Genomic DNA, 23,891 nt, shown 5'->3' on the forward strand with positions numbered 1-23,891 from the left:
AAAGTCCCCTATGCTTCCCAGCGGAGGCAGAAGAACACATCCAAACAGCCAATGGAAAAACAATAAGACTAAAATATTCCTGCCAGCTGGTTCAAGATATGATTGACAGTGTCTAGGGCCAATAGCAGAAAGGTCCACAGCAAAAAATGGGTGAAGGAGTCTGACACAGGGCCCCATCAGTAAATATAACTATAGAATACAATGGGACTTTTGCACAAACTGCAGCTTGTGGTATGTATGTTAGTACTAAAGTCGTGCTTCGTACATACTACAAAATGTTATTCACAAATCTACATGCGAAAATCCCTGCTTCTCCTTCCTTTCTATGCAGAGCTCTCCTCTGTGAGCATGAAGATATCCACAATTGTAGATTTACCTTTAGTAGTGAACGTTGGAGGGAGAGGCAACATGGGCAATACTTACATCAAAATGGTGGGGGGATTTAGAGAGGGGAATGGCAGATTTTAGGGAGAGGCAATAAAAAAATCCACCCACCCACACAGGGGTAGGCCCATTGCTATTGATAAACTGTACTTCTAAATTTACTGCATCTTAGGGGATCCCAAAACTGTCAAAGTGTATTCCAGCCCGGTTTTCAAGTAAGTTCAGCACTCAAAAGTTCTGCAACAAACTTCAATAGAAAAGAATGGAGACAGGGACTTAAAATAACACCCCATCAGAATTAATATTAGAAAATATTTCAACATTTAAAATATATCATTACAGTTTAGTTTGGTATTATATATAAAACAAATGATTGCTATTATATTTAGCAATGTCATATTTAAGTTATTTTAATATTAAAATAATAACACATTCTAAAACATTTTCTCAATAAGTGTTACTATTTAAAATTAACCCAGTACCTATCTTTCAATAAAGTGTAAGACATATTATAACAAATTAAAAATGTTGATGTACATGGGATTTTTTAAAATGATCCCTTATGAATATTATTTTTAAATTAAATACATACTTTTTGAATAATTAATTATTTAATACGCATTTAAGTTGATGTGCTGTAACAATTTATTTTATGAGTTCCAGATGTAAAATAAATATATACAATTATTTTATAACAAAATAGCTTGGATATTTTGTTTATTTCGTTTACGCTTAATATACTTTAATACATTTTCCAATACTTTCCTGTGGGGAGATCTGTGCCCTGTTAGTAGAGACCTTTGCCTATGTGTGAAAAGTTACAAGTAGTACCTTTGCTATCATAAATCCTGTTCTGGGAGACTCCGCCAAGAAGTGGAGACCTGTAAGTGTACACCTTTGAGTAATTTTACACTTGGATGTGGTGACTAGCAAAAAGTGTAAAGTTGCTGGAGTAAAATTACATGTAACTAAATATGCACATGTAAATGTAACTTTGTGAGTAGGGCCTCTTATGTTCGATTACTTGAGCAATGCAAATGTTGTCAATGAGAAGAACCAATGCCCATTTAGAACATTTTAGACCCAAGTATACAAAACTGAACCATAAATAGTCAGTAAACAGATATGATTGCTTTATGTTGAGGGAGGTGAATCATGGCTTGGCCTTAAGACTACTATTTGCATTTCTGAATTTGCATAGTTCGCTCTAGGCACGCGTGGTTTAGTTAAATTGCACTCGAGTTAAGGGCTTAAAGGGGTGTTTTCCTATGTATACAAACCATAGCACTTTGGTATTCACTTTATTTAGCTGTGGTGAATCTTTCTAGAAAAGCATGTGTTCTTTCGCATGGATTTTTTGTACAGTGTTTTTTTACTCTGTGTTGACCCTGCCAACCAGTGGCACCTTTTTTGCAACTGGAAACCATTCACTCCTCCTTTATGATTTCTTTTCTATCTTCCTACCTTCCTTTCTTCTCTGTTTGGTTTCTGTCATCCCTTCTTCCCTTCCTTTTCTTCTACTCATCCATCCACTCATTCTTTCGCCTGTCTTTCCTTGATTCTTTTTTATGTTCTTTCCTTCTTCCCCTCTATCTTTCCCTTTTCCCATCATTATTTCCTTTGCTTCGCCAGATCTTTTCCTCTTCTCTCCTTTTCATAGTCACTCTTTCTACTACCACCACCCATTGTTCTATCATTACTTCCATCTTTATCGCTGTTTGGGTCTTCTGTGGTTTACAATGGCTATCACTAGACATGCACTTTTGGATAAGCTCGGTCTGATGAGGCATATTTTTGTCAGTGGGTAGTACAGTGGGACATACTCATTGGTTGGAATTAGTGCTCAAACAGTTTTGCTTTGGTTGGGTCTATGAGGCTGTCCTCTTTGGCACTGATTGAGACTAGGACGGGAGAATGAGAGAAGTTGATTATTGTTTAATAGGTGGAAGGAATGAAGTTTTGGAAAGTAGCGCACGGCCCATTGAGGTAGTAAACCCAAGGAGACCTGCCAATTGGGAAAAGGTCTCTGAAGGGGTAAAAGCTAGACAGCATGAGCTTGGGTCTATGTAGAACTAAGCTCAATCCAAAGAGATTGTAAGCATAGGCACACACAGTAAAAAACAGAGAGCCCAGCCCCTGCTAAACACAAAGAGGATCTTTGAACAACGAAAAGGATCACGCCAAAATCCGATAACATATGGTGGTTGATTTACAGCTTCTAGAAAGTGCTTCAACATGTGGGGATCAGATTTTGTAAAGTGTCTTCCACAGGTGACAAATGTAATTCATGCTACCATTGCAGAAATGAATTCTTTGAGGGGTGGGTGGGTGGGGGGTCGTCAACGTCCTCCTGGTGTTAAAAAAAGAGGGGTTTAAGTACAGAATATGCATGTGTAAGTGATAATAGTCGTAGTTGGGAAACACGTACAACTCATTTATTGGCAACACATTATTTAAAATACATGTAATTACAATGCATGTTACACTAGTTAATTGAATCAACATTTACACAGTATACCTTTACATCGCTGTCTCTTTTATTTGCAACACTTTTTGTATAGATGAACTGTACTATATTTATGTAATTACACGGATGTTGTGCTTTTAAAGAAATATTTCATCTCACTTTTTTATAAGCTTACCAATTCCAAAATGCAGTTCGAAAATGCCCAAACCATACTTATCTTCTACTATAATGTAAAACCTTTTCAAATAAAATGTATTTTAACTTTAACATAATAAATCGTTTAAACATTTTCTAAAAAGTAAATGAATTTTATGAAGTCATGATTAGCTTTCAAAATATAAAGAAATCATGAAACTTCAGCTCTTGGGGCTTATTAATAGAGGAACTTAATGGTTCTCATTTTATCAACGAACCAAACTCTTGACCATGAGGTGAAAGGCAGATCTCTGCAGATGATGCATTAGTGCACTCAGCCCCCAGAACCTGCACAATAAGGCATCAGAAGGGTTCACCTTCACTCACAAGGTTTGAACTTGTGAATGAATGCAGAAGATTAGATTTCTTAGCAGAGGATGGGTTTAGGAGTTTGTGAGTGACATTCGCGTAATTTGCTTTCATATATTCATGCACAATTTAAGGATAATTGCTCAAAAATGTAATTCCGCAAATTTCACAAAACATACACGTGCTGCTAAAAACATCTACCTGCATGCTCCCACGCTATAATGGAGCCACAAATGGAGGCGTATTATATACTACAAAAAGTAACGTGAAATTTCTCAAATTATGCAAATCACGGCTGCAAAATAAGTATGAGTTACACGAAGTGGCTGAAGCATTACAAAAATTAGAGCCACATTTCTTGTCATGGCTGCCAAATGTGTAATGCGTGATTGGGACCATTACCCCTAATAATGTCTTTAGTTTTGGAAGTGTGTCGTGGGATAGAAGAGGTGTATCTTGTTATTAGAACCCTGAAACTATATAGAGCTGCATCAAGGATTTGACAGCCTATTGACAGAGCAGACTTGGTTAAAAGATGAGGTATCCATAACAGGGTCTATGATCCTTAGAGCACTGCCATCACTCAAAGGGAAGTCGGGTGAGATGGTTAATTAAGGCTATATATAGCACTTCTCTTGTCCAGGGCCGGACTGGCTACCGGGCAGTTGTGTGTGCTGCCGAGCAGGGGGAGGATTTCTCCGTGTTGTGAGCTTATTTCGATGATGGGGAACTGCGTGCGCTTTGAAATAAAAAAAGCAAAACGAATTTCGTTTTGCACACACAGGTACCCATCAACGAAATGATCCCCCTGCTCGGCAGCACACACAACTGCCCGGTAGCCAGTCCGGCCCTGCTCTTGTCAAGCCGATGGTTACTTTTGTTGATAATAGCAAGGGCTAATCATGTATGTTATATGCAGTACTGTAACAAAACTTGAGGGGGCCCCCCTGCAAACTACATGAAGGGCCCCCCCCACATTCTCTGTGCCATTCTAGAGCTCTCAGGCCAGCGACCCGCCATACTGCAGGGGATGCGGGGCTATTGTTATGCCATGTCACCAATACAGCCGTTATAAGTAACACTGGATGGTGGAGTTAAAGGTTGGGCTTAGTCTGCCTGCAGGCTATCATACGTGGTGGTCCATTTATTACAGGGTCCCTGCCATCGGTATACCGGGGAAGTTTGCCCAATGTTAGGTGGGTTTCCTGATGCAGACTCCTGTCATGATATACAACATCGGGCCCACTCATCGTTCAGTTTTGACAAAAGTGCATCCACTGCTCCTTCTCGTTTCCGTTTTAAAACATTAGACAATGCGACAATGCAGTATTTCAAAAGCAGATGTAACCACAAAGAGCACATTTTGATAATACATTTTTATTAGTAGACAATAGCAATCTTAAGAGGCATTGCATAGCTTCATACAAACTTTGACCCAAATTCCATCACAGTCTCTCTCTCTCTCTCTCTCTCTCTCTCTCTCTCTCTCTCTCTCTCTCTCTCTCTCTCTCTCTCAGTCTCTCTCTCATTCAGTCAGTCTATCTCTCTCTGTCATTCAGTCTCTCTCAGTCAGTCAGTCTCTCTCAGCTCTCAGTCAGTCAGTCTGTCAGTCAGTCAGTCTCTCTCTCTCTCTGTCAGTCTGTCAGTCAGTCAGTCTCTCTCAGTCAGTCAGTCTATCTATCTCTGTCATTCAGTCTCTCTCAGTCAGTCAGTCTCTCTCAGTCAGTCAGTCTGTCAGTCAGTCAGTCTGTCAGTCAGTCAGTCAGTCTCTCTCTCTCTCAGTCAGTCTGTCAGTCAGTCGGTCTCACTCTCTCTGTCTGTCACTCTCTCTGTCAGTCTCTCTCTCAGTCTCTCACTCTCAGTCATTCTCTCTCCCTGTCATTCTCTCTCCCTGTCAGTCCCTCTGTCTGTCAGTCTCTCTGTCTGTCAGTCTCTCTATCAGTCCCTCTCTCTGTCTGTCTCTCCATCTCTCTCTTTCTGTCAGTCTCTCTCAGTCAGTCAGTCTCTCCCTTTCTGTCAGTCAGACTCTCACAGTCTCTCTCTTTCAGTCAGCCGGTCTCTCTCTATCAGTCAGTCTCTCTCTCAGGAGTTACAGTCTAGTCGTTTTCGTCCAGGAAGTGATTCGCCGGTACATATTCAGGCATCACTTCCTGTCACATGACCGTCCTAGGAAAACGGCGCCGGGAAATTCAAGAGGGAGAATACTAACGAAGAGGTAAGCGGGCTTTCCCTTCCGTGTTCCTTTGCAACCAAAAACCAGACGCTATTCGCAGGCATTACACTTGAGGATTTCCAATACTCCGTTTTGTTTGTCTCCCCATTAATTATTGTTACAGGTGTACCCGCCTTGTTTTCGTTAAAACAACGTCATTAATTGGAAGTAACCTATAGTTCGTCTCCTCCCGGTTTACACAATTTTGCGAAACCATTGAGGTATGTCTCTTTAGTGTTGTGCGTTTTCTCTTTCCATGTGTAGACTATCGTACCACCAGTATTACATTTCACCGAATTGTAAACAAAATACCTGCCTACATTCTTTATAGACTTATCGGGTCTCTTGGAGTTGGATGTCACGTATATTTTGAAACTCCAAACACAGGATTCCTTATCACGCGTCAGATCGAGGTGGTTATGTCCCTCACCCATTAGGGTGAGTCTTTCGTCCCCTTTGTTTACGATATATTTCTCTGTCTCCAGAGTATTTTTTGTATTTTTTGCCTTAAAAATATGCTGTCTTCAGTATAGAGAGATTACAAACATGGACATCTCTTGTTGAAATGTATAATAATTGGTTCACCTCCTTCGTATTTTTCTTTTTATCTACTCCCAATCTTAATACTAATGAAAAGTAGACATATATATTAGCCGTGCTGCAGATCAGTACTCTGCACCATTTCGGAAACTCCTGAGACTAATTAATCCAGCCTTTTCTCTTTGAGTCGACATAGAGCTGCAATAACTACAGGGAACATTTCGGTATTAAAATAAATATACAAGCAAAGAACAGTGCAGCTCAGTTATCTACCATTCATACAGCCCATAAAACTAACTAATTGAATTTGAATGAATACAGACGCTTATTAGATTCAAATACGGACTGTACAAAGTTTTCCTGTATAGACTTTCATAGGATTTTTCAGTATTATATATAAAGACACTGTATCAGTCACTTGGGATTTCGAACTCTTCTTTTGCACACACTTCACGTTTTTTCACTTCATCACCATAATCTTCCGCGACCAAGTTTCCTTTTCTTTTTACTTTGTCTACAGTTCATACTGAGTAGACTAGATATCATTGAAATTCACTCATTTCACTAAAGTAATGTTCTTTATGCACATTGCCACGGAGTCACAAAATGGCATGCTTTTCTCACAATGGGTGACACTACCAAGTCACCTATTTATACACTTGCATTATAAACATGATCGCAAATGTATTTTCTATGTTTCTATTCAGCCCTGAAGATTCGCAGTCTGTTTCCCTGCGATGAAACACGTGTTGGCCTACATATAGGAACAATAAACAGAACTATCACACCAACAACGGATTTTTCTACAACTTTATTTTGTCAAAGACTGTTCGCCCATGTTTCAAGTGTCCAACAGAATGGGGTGTTGTTCTATGGTGTTTTCCACTTATTGAACTGACATTCTTTACACTTAACAATCAATTGTCAATATCATATAGCGCAGGGGCCTTGTTGTTTTCTTGTTTTTCGTATGGATCAATCTTGGTCCATCCCTGAGCGGTTGTGAGGATTTACCGTTCGCCCTATTGCCTATATTGACTATTCAATCTTCTCACCTTTACCTTACGGGTACTCTGGCTGTGCGCCTAGAAATTCTGGAATACCTAAAAAACCTCCCAGTTGTTTCCAGTCTCTCTCTCTCTCTCTCTCTCTGTCAGTCAGTCTCTCTCTCTCTGTCAGAGTCTCAGTCTCTCTCTCTCTCTCTCTCTCTCTCTCTCTCTGTCAGTCAGTCTCTCTCTCAGTCAGTCTCTCTCTCAGTCTCTCTCTCTCAATCAGTCTCTCTTAGTCAGTCAGTCTCTCAGTCAGTCTCTCTCTTAGTCAGTCTCTCTCTCTGTCAGTCCCTCTCTCTGTCAGTCTCTCTCTCAGTCTCTCTCTCTCTCTCAGTCAGTCCCTCTCCCTGTCAGTCCCTCTCTCTGTCAGTCTCTCTGTCAGGCTCTCTCTCTCAGCCTCTCTCTCTCAGTCTCTCTCTCTCAGTCTCTAGCTCTCAGTCAGTCAGTCTTCTAGACAGTCTCTCTCTCCCTCTGTTAGTCTCTCCCAGTCAGTAATTCTTTCTCTCTCGCAGTTGGCCAGTCTCTCTCAGTCAGTCTCTCTCCCTCTCAGTCAGTGACTCTCTCTGTCAGTCAGTCTCTCTCTCTGTCAGTCAGTCTCTCTCTGTGAGTCTCTCTCTCTTAGTCAGTCTCTCTCTGTCAGTCAGTCTCTCTGTGAGTCAGTCTCTCTTTCTCTGTCAGTCTCTCAGTCTCTCTGTCAGTCTCTGTCAGTCAGTTTCTCTCTCTCTCAGTCAGTCTCTCTCTCTCTCTTAGTCCCTCGCTCTGTCAGTCAATCTCTCTCTCTCCCAGCCAGTCTCTCTCTCACCCAGTCAGTCTCTCTCTGTCAGTCAGTCTCTGTCAGTCAGTCAGCCTCTCTCAGTCAGTCAGTCTCTCTCTCTCTGTCAGTCTCTCTTTCAGTCAGTCTCTCTCTCAGTCAGTCTCTCTCTCAGTCAGTCTCTCTCAGTCAGTCAGTCTCTCTTGCAGTCAATCAGTATATCTCTCTGTCAGTCAGTCTCTGCCTCTCTCTCAGTCTCTCTCTCTCTCAGTCAGTATCTCTCTACCTCAGTCAGTCAGTCTCTGTCAGTCAGTCAGTCTCTCTCTCTCTGTCAGTCAGTCTCACTCTCAAACAGTCTCTCTCTCTCTCTCTCTCTCTCTGTCAGTCAGTCAGTCACTCTCTCAGTCAGCCAGTCTCTCTCTCAGTCAGTTTCTCAGCCAGTCAGTCTCTCGTTCAGTCAGTATTCAGTCTCAGAGTCAGTCAGTCAGTCTCCACTCTCTCCATTCTCTCTCTCTCAACTCTGTCCACTCTATCTCTACTGTCTCTCTCTCCACTGTCTCTCCCTCCATTTTCTCTCTCTCTACTCTCTCTCCACTCTCTCACTATCTCTCTCTTTCTCTCTCTCTCTCTCCACTCTCTCTCCACTGTCTCCCTCCACTCTCTCTCTCTCTCCTCTCTCTCCTCTCTCTCCACTCTCTTTCCACTCTCTCGCTCCACCCTCTCTCCCTTCTCTCTCTCTCTCTACTGTCTCTCTCCACTGTCTCTCTCCACTCTGTCTCTACTCTCTCTCCACTTTCTCTCTCTCCATTCTCTCTCCAATCTCCCCACTCTCTCTCTCCACTGTCTCCCTCCACCCTCTCTCTACTCTCTCTCCACTCTCTCTCCACTCTCTCTCCACTCTCTCTCTCTCTCTCCACTCTCTCTCTCTACTCACTCTCCACTCTCTCTCTCTCCAATCTCTCCACTCTCTCCACTCTCTCTCTCCACTCTCTCTCTCTCCACTCTCTCGCTCACTCTCTCCACTGTCTCTCCACGCTCTCTCCACTCTCTCTCCACTCTCTCTCTCTCCACTGTCTATCTCCACTCTCTCCACTCTCTCTCCACTCTCTCTCCACTCTCTCTCTCCATTCTCTCTCTCTCTCCACTGTCTCTCTCCACTCTCTTTCCACTCTCTCGCCACTCTCTCTCTCTCTCTCTCTCTACTCTCTCTCTCTCTCTCTCTCTCCACTCTCTCTTTCTCCACTCTCTCTCTCTCCACTCTCTCCCACTCTCCCTCACAAAGTAGTGTGCGTCCAATGGACGTCCGCAGAAATGTTTCCGGGAGGGCACATTTTTAACTTCATCACCATCCCCCTTGCACCCTTCTCCCCTCTGCCTTGCACCCTTCTCGCCCTCCCTCTTGTACCCTTCTCCCCCTCCCCCTTGCCCCCTTCTCCCACTCCCCCTTGTACCCTACTCCACCTCCGCCTTGCACCCTTTTCTACCTTGCACCATTCTCCCCTCTGCCTTGCACCATTCTCCCCTCTGCCTTGCACCCTTCTCCCCTCTGCCTTGCACCCTTCTCCCCTTGCCATGCACCCTTCTCCACCTACGCCTTGCACCCTTTTCTACCTTGCACCATTCTCCCCTCTGCCTTGCACCATTCTCCCCTCCCCCTTGCACCCTTCTCCCCCTCCCCTTCTACCCTACTCCACCTCCGCCTTGAACCCTTTTCTACCTTGCACCATTCTCCCCTCTGCCTTGTACCCTTCTCCCCTCTGCCTTGCACCCTTCTCCCCTCTGCCTTGCACCCTTTTCCCCTCTGCCTTGCACCCTTCTCCTCTCTGCCTTGCACCCTACTCCACCTCCGCCTTGCACCCTTTTCTACCTTGCACTATTCTCCCCTCTGCCTTGCACCATTCTCCCCTCCCCCTTGCACCCTTCTCCCCCTCCCCCTTGTATCCTACTCCACCTCCGCCTTGCACCCTTTCCTACCTTGCACCATTCTCCCCTCTGCCTTGCACCCTTCTCCCCTCTGCCTTGCACCCTTCTCTGCTCTGCCTTGCACCCTACTCCACCTCCGCCTTGCTCCCTTTTCTACCTTGCACCATTTTCCCCTCTGCCTAACACCCTTCTCCCCTCTGCCTTGTACCCTTCTCCCCTCCGTCTTGCACCCTTCTCTACCTTGCACTCTTCTCCCCTTCGCCTTGCACCCTTCTCCTCTCTGCCTTGCACCCTTCTCCCCTCTGCCTTGCACCTTTCTCTTCTCTGCCTTGCGCCCTTCTCCCCTCTGCCTTGCACCCTTCTCACTCTCTGCCTTGCACCCTTTTTTACCTTGCACCATTCTCCCCTCTGCCTTGCACCCTTCTCCTCTCTGCCTTGCGCCCTTCTCCCCTCTGCCTTGCACCCTTCTCACCCTCTGCCTTGCACCCTTTTCTACCTTGCACCATTCTCCCCTCTGCCTTGCATCCTTCTCCTCTCTGCCTTGCACCCTTCTCCCCTCTGCCTTGCACCCTTCTCCCCCTCCCCGTAGTACCCTTCTCCCCCTCCCCGTTTCACCCTTCTCCCCTCTGCCTTGCACCCTTCTCCCCTCCGCCTTTCACCCTTCTCTACCTTGCATCCTTCTCCTCTCTGCCTTGCGCCCTTCTCCTCTCTGCCTTGCACCCTTCTCCCCTCTGCCTTGCACCCTTTCTTCTCTGCCTTGCACCCTTCTCTCCCCTGCCTTGCACCCTTATCCCCTCTGCCTTGCACCCTTTTCCCCCTCCGCCTTGCACCCTTCTCTACCTTGCAACCTTCTCCCCTCTGCCTTTGCACCCTTCTCCCCTCTGCCTTGCACCTTCTCTTCTCTGCCTTGCACCCTTCTCCTCTCTGCCTGGCACCCTTCTCCCCCTCCCCTTTGCACCCTTCTCCCCCTCCCCGTTGCACCCTTCTCCCCTCTGCCTTGCACCCTTCTCCCCTCCGCCTTGCACTCTTCTCTACCTTGCACCCTTCTCCTCTCTGCCTTGCGCCCTTCTCCCCTCTGCCTTGCAACCTTCTCCCCTCTGCCTTGCACCCTTCTCTTCTCTGCCTTGCACCCTTCTCCCCTCTGCCTTGCACCCTTCTTCCCCTACGCATTGCACCCTTCTCTACCTTGCACCCTTCTCCCCTCTGCCTTTGCACCCTTTTCCCCTCTGCCTTGCACCCTTCTCCTCTCTGCCTTGCACCCTTCTCTTCTCTGCCTTGTACCCTTCTCCCCTCTGCCTTGCACCCTTCTCCTCTCTGCCTTGCATCCTTCTCCTCTCTGCCTTGCACCCTTCTCCTCTCTGCCTTGCACCCTTCGCTTCTCTGCCTTGCACCCTTCTCCCCTCTGCCTTGAAACCTTCTCCCCCTTCGCCTTGCACCCTTCTCTACCTTGCACCCTTCTCCCCTCTGCCTTGCACCCTTCTCTCCTCTGCCTTGCACCCTTCTTGGCCCCCCTTCGCCCCTCCCTGCGGACGCCCATGGTGTGTTCTAACAAGAGTGCTTACCTAAGGGCACCATATTGCTGCCTCATCCCTTCTCATATGAGCTTTGCCCTGGAGAAGAGCTGAGGGGCCGAGGCCCCCTTCATTAACTGTAGAGAGTGGGCCCCCACCCCCGCACCGCGAGGGCTGCGGGGGCATTTGTTATGCCCCTGGTTATATGGGATAAAGTACCCCCTGTGGTATTTAATAAATTTTGCATGTCCTTGGTGTTGCTCTATAATATGAAAGAAATAGGATGTTTGCAAACATGAAGAATAAAAGTAAAATCTCTAGTGCAAAATTAAACACACCAAAAGCAGTTACGTATTTGTTACAAACATAAATTAGAATCAGTGTAAAGCAAGTCAGATTTAAAAAACACTCTGTAGCTCAGAATATGTAGAAACATGCTGAGGGATTCAATCTCCCCTATTATTACATAAAGTATATAAAGAAGAAACGTTGCGTAAATATCTCCTTTCTGCTTATCACTGTTCATCTAGAAAAACATAGTTGACGAAGAAAAAGCCAGATTTCTTTTTCGTTTTTTTAAACTGTTGATTAATTTATGCTCCTTTTACTGCCTTTCCTCATGGCTGCAGGCTCTGGCTGCAGGCATTGTGATGTCTGAACTCCAGGGTCGGACTGGGGAACCAAATGCAGCACTGACAAAAAATGCTCAATCCAGCCCGCTCCCTTCCTCTCTTCACTCTCTTTTTCCATGCATACTTTCCCTTTCTCTCTTTCTCTCTATCCCTTCTCTCCTCTCTCTTTTTTCCATCTTTACCTCCCTCCTTCTCTCTCTTGTACTCTCTTGAAGCCTCTGCTTGCTGCAACTTAATGGCAATTACCAAATCAGTAAATACTGATTCGGTAATTACCGAAACTTACAGATTCGGTAATTTTGTAAGAAAAATTACCTACATCCCATTTGCCTGTTCTTAAATACCGAATCGGTATGATTCGGTATTTAAGAATCGGTAATCTGGGATTACCTACATCTGGCCATTTGAGTGTTATACAACATTTGCGCTTGCTACCCTTGATGAGGTGTTGAAGCACATGCCTTACAGGTATTGTTTTGGGGCCAGGATTTCTTTTTCGTCATTAGACTTTGATCCATAGCAAGAAAAGGCAGAAAAGGGAAAAAGGAGGAGGAAGAAAGATAATAGGACAACAGTGACAAAAGGAGAAAGCAGGGCTTAAGACTTGTAGGTGTGGGATAATGAGAGAGGCAGTGTAGGGTGGTGAAGGAAAGAGGCGTCAATACTAGATTGCCTTATTATGTAGAAACCTTAACATTCTGTAAGGCCAGTGTCATGCTCCAAAGAAAAAGTTTGGACCCCTGTACTTATGTTCTGTTTGAATATTATGCAAAAGAAACAATTGATGGATGGAATGCTGGACAATGCAAACATTCACCCCAAGTCACAAAGATCTGGGTTTAATCCATCATTCTTTTGCTCACCACACCACCTCAGTTTGGTTCCAGCCATATGCAAATCAGTCTTGACCCTGTTCCTTGTGGGTACAGTCCAGCCCGAACTGCCAAGCCAGGTCCTCCATGGACCGGAAACAAGCATCCTGGGACCGGTTTCAGGTCATCACCCTTCATCAGCCAGGCTAGCTTGAATCCAGTGGTGTAGTGAGTACGAGACCTACATCCGGGCATACCTTTCTCACTTACGGTGACATATGCAAAAGAAACAATTGATGGACGGAATGCTGGACAATGCAAACATTCACCCCCAGTCACAAAGTTCTGGGTTTAATCCACCATTCTTTTGCTCACCGCACCACAAAACCCCAGTTTATACCCAGCCATATGCAAATCAGTCTTGACCCTGTTCCTTGTGGGAACAGTCCAGCTCAAACTGCCAAGCCAGGTCCTCCCTGGACCAGAAACAAGCATCCTGGGACCGGTTTCAGGGCATCACCCATCATCAGCCAGGCTAGCTTGAATCCAGTGGTGTAGTGAGCACGGGACCCACGTCTGGGCATACCCTTCCCACTTAGGGCTCCCACTCCACCTCCCACCCCTCCGGCCCCCTGCCCGCAAGAGCATCCCTCCATTAGGGGTTTGGATACTCTCCACTGCAGAGCTACAGAACTTACCCTAAGCATCCACAACTCCATTCTGGATCTACAGAACCTCCTGCGCCTCACAGAACTCTCCCTCTCAAGCTCTCGCAGACTTCTACTCCCCCCTCTCCCTTCGAGGCCCCGTTCACCCTTTCCCACTATCCCTGAGACACCTGCGCCCTCGCAAGCTCCCCTGCCACCTCTCAGAGGAGGAAACTGGCCCTCCTCTGAGCTTACAAACCGCCCCCTACAACGCCTAGCCCTATAGACCTCATGGAGAAGGATGTTGCAGACTTCCTCATTAGCTATGATTCGGCCCTGATTAGCCCATACCCCCCAGATCTGAGTGACAAACACCCTATCCCCGCGGTTGCAACCAACCCAAATAGATCAGCTACCCTCTGTGACAGAGGAGTGATCAACAGCAACCTAGCGCTAGTACCTATCGCTGCCCTACTCTAGACACTCACTCTGACCCCCCACTATCCGGCCTCCTAATTAACTGCCGCTTAGCAGTAAAGCATGCCTTCGATGTCGCCAATGTCATCCTGAGCCAAAAATCAGACTTAGCGGTCTTGACTGAATCTTGGCTCAATTAATCCTCATCGCCGTGCCTAGACCTCTTAGTTCCGCCAAATTACAACATCGTAAGGCTGGACAAGCAATCCCATAAAAAAGGGGGAGGTACTGCCTGCATCTACCGCTCTAACCTCCATGTTACTGAACTTCTAACTGATCCTACAGACTCCTGCGAATACCTTGCATATTCCTTATGTAACACCACCACCCAACTGTGCAGACTGCACATCTTTTACCACCCCCCCAGGCACGAATGACACCTTAACCGACCTCCTCATGGAAATTATCACAGCCAAGGCCTCCCCTAACTTTAATGACATTTTCCTTGGTGACTTCAACTTGCACTGGAATGGCCCAAGGACCCTCAGGTCAATGCCATCTGAGTCGTTTTGGCCGTCCAAGCCCTTACCCAAGCCTGCTTACTCCCAACTCACTCAAAAGGCACCACTCTGGACTGGATCATTGCCAAGGACTCACCGGTCAAACTTATCTCTCTAGACCCATGTGATTGGTCTGCCCACCATGCTATCAGCTTCCTTCTGGCTGGCACCCACAAGTGTTAGACACCACAAACCGTGACTCCCAAATGATGGGCTAGAGACACCAAGAACCTTGACCACAGGAAACTAGTTGCACACTGTGAGTCTGACCTCCCCCCGCCCCATCTCACTACAGTCAACAATAACCAACCATTATTCTACAGCTATATCCAACATTCTTGATGACCTTGCTCCGCAAAAGTAAAAAGAACCCAGATCAAAGACAGGAATCCCTGGTTCAACAGTTCCCTCAACATGGAGAGGAGATCCCTCCAGCAGCCAGAATGTAACTGGAACCAACACCCGTCAGCAGCCCATCTAAAACTGCTCCGTCAGTCCAGAAACACTTACAATTGGAAAATCCTCAACGCAAAAAAAAATTCTTCAGAACAGAACTGGAGAACGCCAAGAACAGATCTCGCAAGCAGATCACTGACATAATATCAACAGTCAAAATATCGACTTACCAAAATATCGAGGTAAAAATATAGAATGTCAAAATATCGACTTCCTATCTACAAACAGGTAAGTACAAAAATATCGACTCCAAAATATCAATAGGAAAAAATATAGACAGTCAAAATATCAATTTTTTTAAATATCTTAAAAGTAAATTTAAAGTACTATAATAATAAATATAATTAATTAAAACATACTTAAAATACTTAAATAAACTTAAAATTAATAAATAATTATTGTAACTTAAAAAATATATATATTTTTTTAAATATATATATATATATATACATATTATTAACAAAACATATACAATATTTTTTCCGTTGGATAGCGAGAGGTTTAAATTTACTATTCCCACTCCAGTGAGAGCAATAGTTGGGAAAGCGTTGGATAGCGTAGGGATAACAATTACTATTCCCACTCTAAAAAGTGCAACAGTAGGGAAAGCGTTGGATAGTGTAGGGGTTAAAATTACTATTCCCACTCCAAAGATTGCAACAGTAGGGAAAGCGTTGGATAGCGTAGGGGTAAAAATTACTATTCCCACTCCAAAGAATGCAACAGTAAGGAAAGCGTTGGATAGCGTAGGGGTAAAAATTACTATTCCAACTCCAGCGAGTGCAACAGTAGAGAAAGTGTTGGATAGTGTAGGGGTAAAAATTACTATTTTAACTCCAGCGAGTGCAACAGTAGGGAAAGCGTTGGATAGCGTAGGGGTAAAAATTACTATTCCCACTCCAGCAAGTGCAACAGTAGGGAAGGCGTTGGATAGCGTAGGGGTAAAAATTACTATTCCAACTCCAGCAAGTGCAACAGTAGGAAAAGCGTTGGAGAGCGTAGGGGTAAAAATTACTATTCCAACTCCAGCGAGTGCAACAGTAGGGAAAACGTTGGTTAGCGTAGGGGTAAAAATTACTATTCCCACTCCAGAGAGTGCAACAGTAGGGAAAGCGTTGGATAGCGTAGGGGTAAAAATTACTATTCCAACTCCAGCAAGTGCATCAGTAAGGTAAGCGTTGGATAGCGTAGGGGTAAAAATTACTATTCCCACTCCAGAGAGTGCAAAAGTAGGGAGAGCGTTGGATAGCGTAGGGGTAAAAATTACTATTCCCACTCCAGCAAGTGCAACAGTAGGGAAGGCTTTGGATAGCGTAGGGGTAAAAATTACTATTCCCACTTCAATAACTGCAACAGTAGGGAAAGCGTTGGATAGCGTAGGGGTAAAAATTACTATTCCAACTCCAGCAAGTGCAACAGTAGGGAAAGCGTTGGATAGCGTAGGGGTAAAAATTACTATTCCCACTCCAGCGAGTGCAACAGTAGGGAAAGCATTGGATAGCGTAGGGGTAAAATTTACTATTCCAACTCCAATGAGTGCAACAGTATGGAAAGCGTTGGATTGCATAGGGGTAAAAATTACTATTCCCACTCCAGCAAGTGCATCAGTAGGGTAAGCGTTGGATAGCGTAGGGGTAAAAATTACTATTCCCACTCCAGAGAGTGCAACAGTAGGGAAAGCGTTGGATAGCGTAGGGGTAAAAATTACTATTCCCACTCCAGCGAGTCCAACAGTAGGGAAAGCATTGGATAGCGTAGGGGTAAAATTTACTATTCCAACTCCAGAGAGTGCAACAGTAGGGAAAGCGTTGGATGGCGTAGGGGTAAAAATTACTATTCCAACTCCAGCAAGTGCAACAGTAGGGAAAGCGTTGGATAGCGTAGGGGTAAAAATTACTATTCCCACTCCAGCGAGTGCAACAGTAGGGAAAGCATTGGATAGCGTAGGGGTAAAATTTACTATTCCAACTCCAATGAGTGCAACAGTATGGAAAGCGTTGGATTGCATAGGGGTAAAAATTACTATTCCCACTCCAGCAAGTGCATCAGTAGGGTAAGCGTTGGATAGCGTAGGGGTAAAAATTACTATTCCCACTCCAGAGAGTGCAACAGTAGGGAAAGCGTTGGATAGCGTAGGGGTAAAAATTACTATTCCCACTCCAGCGAGTCCAACAGTAGGGAAAGCATTGGATAGCGTAGGGGTAAAATTTACTATTCCAACTCCAGAGAGTGCAACAGTAGGGAAAGCGTTGGATGGCGTAGGGGTAAAAATTACTATTCCAACTCCAGCCAATGCAACAGTAGGGAAAGCGTTGGATAGCGTAGGGGTAAAAATTACTATTCCCACTTTAGCGAGTGCAACAGTAGGGAAAGCGTTGGATAGCATAGGGGTAAAAATTACTATTCCCACTCCAGAAAGTGCATCAGTAGGGAAAGCGTTGGATAGCGTAGGGGTAAATTTTAATATCCCCACTGTAGTGAAAATACATTATTATAAATCACATATTTATAAATTAATCATTTTTTACATTTTAATTACCAATTATGAATTAATTAATTACCAATAAAAAATTAATAACCATGTATTTAAAAAAATACCAATTACCTAATTAGCATGTTTAATTAATTATATTAAATTACTTCACACCCTATTCCCCTATAAACCAACAACCCGCTACTAAAAATAAAATAATATTATTCACATAATTATCAATGAATCAATTAATATAAAATAATTATCCATAAAAAATTAATTATTTACCAATTAAAAATTATTTGACTATTTATTCTAAATAAATACCAATCAATTAATTCATTAACATATTTAATTATTAAAATTAAATTACTTCCCACCCTATTACCCTATAAACCCACAACCCGCTACAGAAAAAAAAATATTATTCACATAATTGTCAATTAAACAATTAATTAAAATTAATTATCAATTAACAATTAATTAAATATCACTTAAAAATTCATTACCAATTAATTCAAAATAGTTAACAATTAATTAATTAACATATCTACTTAATTATAATTAAATTACTTCCCACCCTATTCCCCTATAAACCCACAACCCGCTCCAGAAAATAAATTACTAAAATTAAAATATCAATTAATCAATTAAAATTAATTACCACTATCCCTGAGACACCTGCGCCCTCGCAAGCTCTCCTGCCACCTCTCAGAGGAGGAAACTGGCCCTCCTCTGAGCTTACAAACCGCCCCCTACAATGCCTAGCCCTATAGACCTCATGGAGAATGATGTTGCAGACTTCCTCATTAGCTATGATTCGGCCCTGATTAGCCCATACCCCCCAGATCTGAGTGACAAACACCCTATCCCCGCGGTTGCAACCAACCCAAATAGATCAGCTACCCTCTGTGACAGAGGAGTGATCAACAGCAACCTAGCGCTAGTACCTATCTCTGCCCCTACTCTAGACACTCACTCTGACCCCCCACTATCCGGCCTCCTAATTAACTTCCGCTTAGCAGTAAAGCATGCCTTCGATGTCGCCAATGTCATCCTGAGCCAAAAATCGGACTTAGAGGTCTTGACTGAATCTTGGCTCAATGAATCCTCATCGCCGTGCCTAGACCTCTTAGTACCGCCAAATTACAACATCGTAAGGCTGGACAAGCAATCCCATAAAAAAGGGGGAGGTACTGCCTACATCTACCGCTCTAACCTCCATGTTACTGAACTTCTAACTGATCCTACAGACTCCTGCGAATACCTTGCATATTCCTTATGTAACACCACCACCCAACTGTGCAGACTGCACATCTTTTACCACCCCCCCCAGGCACGAATGACACCTTAACCGACCTCCTCATGGAAATTATCACAGCCAAGGCCTCCCCTAACTTTAATGACATTTTCCTTGGTGACTTCAACTTGCACTGGAATGGCCCAAGGACCCTCAGGTCAATGCCATCTGAGTCTTTTTGGCCGTCCAAGCCCTTACCCAAGCCTGCTTACTCCCAACTCACTCAAAAGGCACCACTCTGGACTGGATCATTGCCAAGGACTCACCGGTCAAACTTATCTCTATAGACCCATGTGATTGGTCTGACCACCATGCTATCAGCTTCCTTCTGGGTGGCACCCACAAGTGTTAGACACCGCAAACCGTGACTCCCAAATGATGGGCTAGAGACACCAAGAAACTTGACCACAGGAAACTAGTTGCACGCTGTGAGTCTGACCTCCCCCCCCCCCATCTCACTACAGTCAACAATAACCAACCATTATTCTACAGCTATATCCAACATTCTTGATGACCTTGCTCCGCAAAACTAAAAAGAACCCAGATCAAAGACAGGAATCCCTGGTTCAACAGTTCCCTCAAAATGGAGAGGAGATCCCTCCAGCAGCCAGAACGTAACTGGAACCAACACCCGTCAGCAGCCCATCTAAAACTGCTCCGTCAGTCCAGAAACACTTACAATTGGAAAATCCTCAACGCAAAAAGAAATTCTTCAGAACAGAACAGTAGGGAAGGCTTTGGATAGCATAGGGGTAAAAATTACTATACCCACTCCAATAACTGCAACAGTAGGGAAAGCGTTGGATAGCGTAGGGGTAAAAATTACTACTCCCAATCCAAAGAGTGCAACAGTAGGGAAAGCGTTGGATAGCGTAGGAGTAAAAATTACTATTCCAACTCCAGCAAGTGCAACAGTAGGGAAAGCGTTGGATAGCGTAGGGGTAAAAATTACTATTCCCACTCCAGCGAGTGCAACAGTAGGGAAAGCATTGGATAGCGTAGGGGTAAAATTTACTATTCCAACTCCAATGAGTGCAACAGTATGGAAAGCGTTGGATTGCATAGGGGTAAAAATTACTATTCCCATTCCAGCAAGTGCATCAGTAGGGTAAGCGTTGGATAGCGTAGGGGTACAAATTACTATTCCCACTCCAGAGAGTGCAACAGTAGGGAAAGCGTTGGATAGCGTAGGGGTAAAAATTACTATTCCCACTCCAGCGAGTCCAACTGTAGGGAAAGCATTGGATAGCGTAGGGGTAAAATTTACTATTCCAACTCCAGAGAGTGCAACAGTAGGGAAAGCGTTGGATGGCGTAGGGGTAAAAAATACTATTCCAACTCCAGCGAATGCAACAGTAGGGAAAGCGTTGGATAGTGTAGGGGTAAAAATTACTTTTCCCACTCCAGCGAGTGCAACAGTAGGGAAAGCGTTGGATAGCATAGGGGTAAAAATTACTATTACACCTCCAGAAAGTGCATCAGTAGGGAAAGCGTTGGATAGCGTAGGAGTAAATTTTAATATCCCCACTGTAGTGAAAATAAATTATTATAAATCACATAATTATAAATTAATCAATTTTTACATTTTAATTACCAATTAAGAATTAATTAATTACCAATTAAAAATTAATAACCAATGTATTTAAAAAATACCACTTACTTAATTATCATGTTTAATTAATTATATTAAAATACTTCACACCCTATTTCCCTATAAACCAACAACCCGCTACTAAAAATAAAATAATATTATTCACATAATTATCAATTATTCAATTAATATAAATTAATTATCAATTAAAAATTAATTATTTACCAATTAAAAATTATTTGACTATTTATTCTAAATAAATACCAATCAATTAATTAATTAACATATTTAATTAATTAAAATTAAATTACTTCCCACCCTATTCCCCTATAAACCCACAACCCGCTACAGAAAAAAAAATATTATTCACATAATTGTCAATTAAACAATTAATTAAAATTAATTATCAATTAACAATTAATTAATTATCACTTAAAAATTCATTACCAATTAATTCAAAATAATTAACAATTAATTAATTAACATATTTAATTAATTATAATTAAATTACTTCCCACCCTATTCCCCTATAAACCCACAACCCGCTACAGAAAATAAATTACTAAAATTAAAATATTTATCAATTAATCAATTAAAATTAATTACCAATTATATTTTAATTAATTACCAATTAATAATTAATTAACAATAAATTCTAAATAAATAACAATAAATAAATTAACATATTTAATCAATTATAATTAAATTACTTCCCACCCTATTCCCCTATAAACCCACAACCCGCTACAGAATTATATTACACAAAAAATAAAAATTTATATTAACTTACCTAAAATTCGATATTTTTGTTGTCTATATTATGTCTAGTCGATATTATGTCCATTCTATATTTTTGATTCGATATTATGTCCATTCTATTCGATATTAAAATTTTCTAGTCGATATTTTGGTAGTCTATATTATGTCTAGTCGATATTATGTCTATTCTTTATTTTTGACTCGATATTATGTCTAGTCGATAAAAAAAACTCTATATTTTGACTGGTTATCCTCGCAAGCTATTCGACCTGGTCAAACATCAATCTAACAAACTGGCTAAAACCTCCAAAGAAAACCACAAATCTCTAATATCATGCGAGGAATTTTCTTCCTTCTTCTGTGACAAAATCACTGCCCTAGGACACAAACTCAATTCCACAATGCACTCCCAAACTCCGCCTGCTTTACCTCTTCTCTCCGCACTGCCCTCCCACACCTCACCCAAAAACCTAGCACACTGGTCCAACTTTAAAGACTATGACGAACACTCTGTCTCAAAAATTCGCTCTTCCTTAAACCCAAACAATCATTACAATGATCCTCTCCTTTCTAACTGATAGCCGCCGCCTCTCAGGTGATCATCCCTTCTTGGACTGCAATAATCAATTCATCCCTACTACAGGAATCGATCTCTGACTCTCTCAAAGCAGGACAAGTCATCCCCATCTTTAAAAAACCTACGCTGGATCCTGCTTCCCCTGACAGCTATAGACTGATCTCGAACATCCCACTCCTAGCAAAAGTTCTGGAGAAATGTGTGCAACATCAGGTGAGCCAACACATTACCAACTTCCACCTACTTGATGACTTTCAATCCGGGTTCAGACCTGGACACAGCACGGAAACCTTGCTCCTCCACATCGTGGATGATGCCCTCCTAGCCCTTGACCAAGGCAAAACCTGTCTCCTAATCTTCCTAGACCTCTCCTCAGCGTTCGATACGGTCAACCACGAAACACTCCTTGATTGCCTCAAACTCCAGATGGGATTGGAGGGTACCGTTCTTGAATCGTTTAGGTCCTTCCTCCAGAATCGGTCACAGAGAATTCTAATCAACGGTAACTTATCCGCCCCCTCTCCGATCACATTTGGAGTCCCCCAAAGATCAACTTTGTCCCATAACCTCTTCAATATTTACCTTGAACTGCTCACAGAGGTGCTACGTACTGCCAACATCGCCTATTACATGTATGCCGAAGACATGCAGATCTACATTAAAATCTCTTCCCCTGATGACATTCACTCCCTGAATGAGGCCTTGAAGCTGAAGGTGCATTGGCTCACCTCTAACCAGCTGAAAAAATTAACGCAAATGAAACGGAATTTCTCCTTATCCCCCCACCCAAAACCAACTCAGACATTCAGGAATGGATCAAGGCTATCACAGCGTTAAACTGCCCTCCTACCATTGTGGACTCTGCTAAATCACTGGGAATAACCCTAGTCTGCATGGACATATCAATTTGGTAACCAAAACGGCTAGATTTCACCTGAGCTACCTAAGACACCTGAAACCTTTCCTTGACACCCCGACCTAAAAATGGCAACCCAGGCACTCGTCATCTCCAGACTAGAATATGGGTGCTCTACCCAAGCAGGTCTACCCAAAAACTCTTTGGCCCCATTGAAAGCCTGCCACAACGCCGCAGCCGGACTCCTAACAGGTTCTAAGAAATTCAACCATATCTCTCCTCAGCTCAAAGCTCTAAACTGGCTTCGTCTCGAGGCCAGAATCCAACTTAAGCTGGCTTGCAACACTCACAAGGCTCTGTGCTCCAAATCCCTAGCATTTCTCGCCCAGAAACTCGTGATATCCGGAGGAGCCAGAAATTCAAGATCCACCAGAGATCTTTTGCTCCAACCAACACGCTTGTGGAAAAAAAAACTTATAATCAGGCCTTCTCTGAGGCCACTCCAAGAATATGGAACTCACTTCCGCCCACCATCAGAAGACTTCCATCTTTGGCACATTTTAAAAAAGAGGCCAACATGTTCCTTATGGGCAAATTCCTCGCTTAACGCCTGCATTTCAATCACCTCAACGATTTGTTTCTCTTTCTATTACGGCATTATCCATGGCTCTTCCGGATGATACCTACCTGGCACTTCTGGGCATCCCATCCGGGAATTGAGACTGCTGTCCTCTCATATAATGTATCTACCTGTTTTTATCCCAACTGTATCCGGGATATGTTACTGCCTATTATTTCTACCTTGTATAATGCATCTACCTGCTCCTACCCTAATTGTATACACCCATCCTAAGACTGTTTTTACCACTTGTCATTCCTGTAAAGCGCTCTGATACCCTCACGGGCATAGTTTGTGCTCGATAAAACTCTAAGATAAATAAATAAATAAATAAAAACATATGCAAAAGAAACAATTGATGGAAGGAATGCTGGACAATGCAAACATTCACCCACCAGCTATCTTGGCTGATGAGGGCTGAAAGCCCGAAACCGGTCCTAAGATGCTTGTTTCCAGTCCAGGGAGGACCTGCCTGGCAGTTCGGGCTGGACTATTCCCATTGGGCGCATGGTCAAGACTGATTTGCCTACGGCTGGGTCCAAACTGGAATGGCATGGTGAGCAAAAAAACTATGGATTGAGGCCCAGATCTCTGTACTGGGGTGAATGTATCACATTGTTCTGCATCCTGTCCATCAATTGGTCTTTTTACATTTGTCACCCCGAGTGGGACGGGTATGCCCAGACGTGGGCCCCGTGCTCTCCATGCCACTGGAGTCAAGCTATCCTGGCTGATGAGGGCTGAAAGCCCAAAACCAGTCCCAGGATGCTTTTTCCAGTCCAGGGAGGACCTGGCCTGGCAGTTCAGGCTGGACTGTTCCCATTGGGCGCAGGGTCAAGACTGATTTGCGT

The sequence above is a fragment of the Lissotriton helveticus genome, chromosome 5_1 (genome assembly GCF_964261635.1).
Source record: "Lissotriton helveticus chromosome 5_1, aLisHel1.1, whole genome shotgun sequence".
NCBI classification, from domain to species: Eukaryota; Metazoa; Chordata; class Amphibia; order Caudata; family Salamandridae; genus Lissotriton; species Lissotriton helveticus.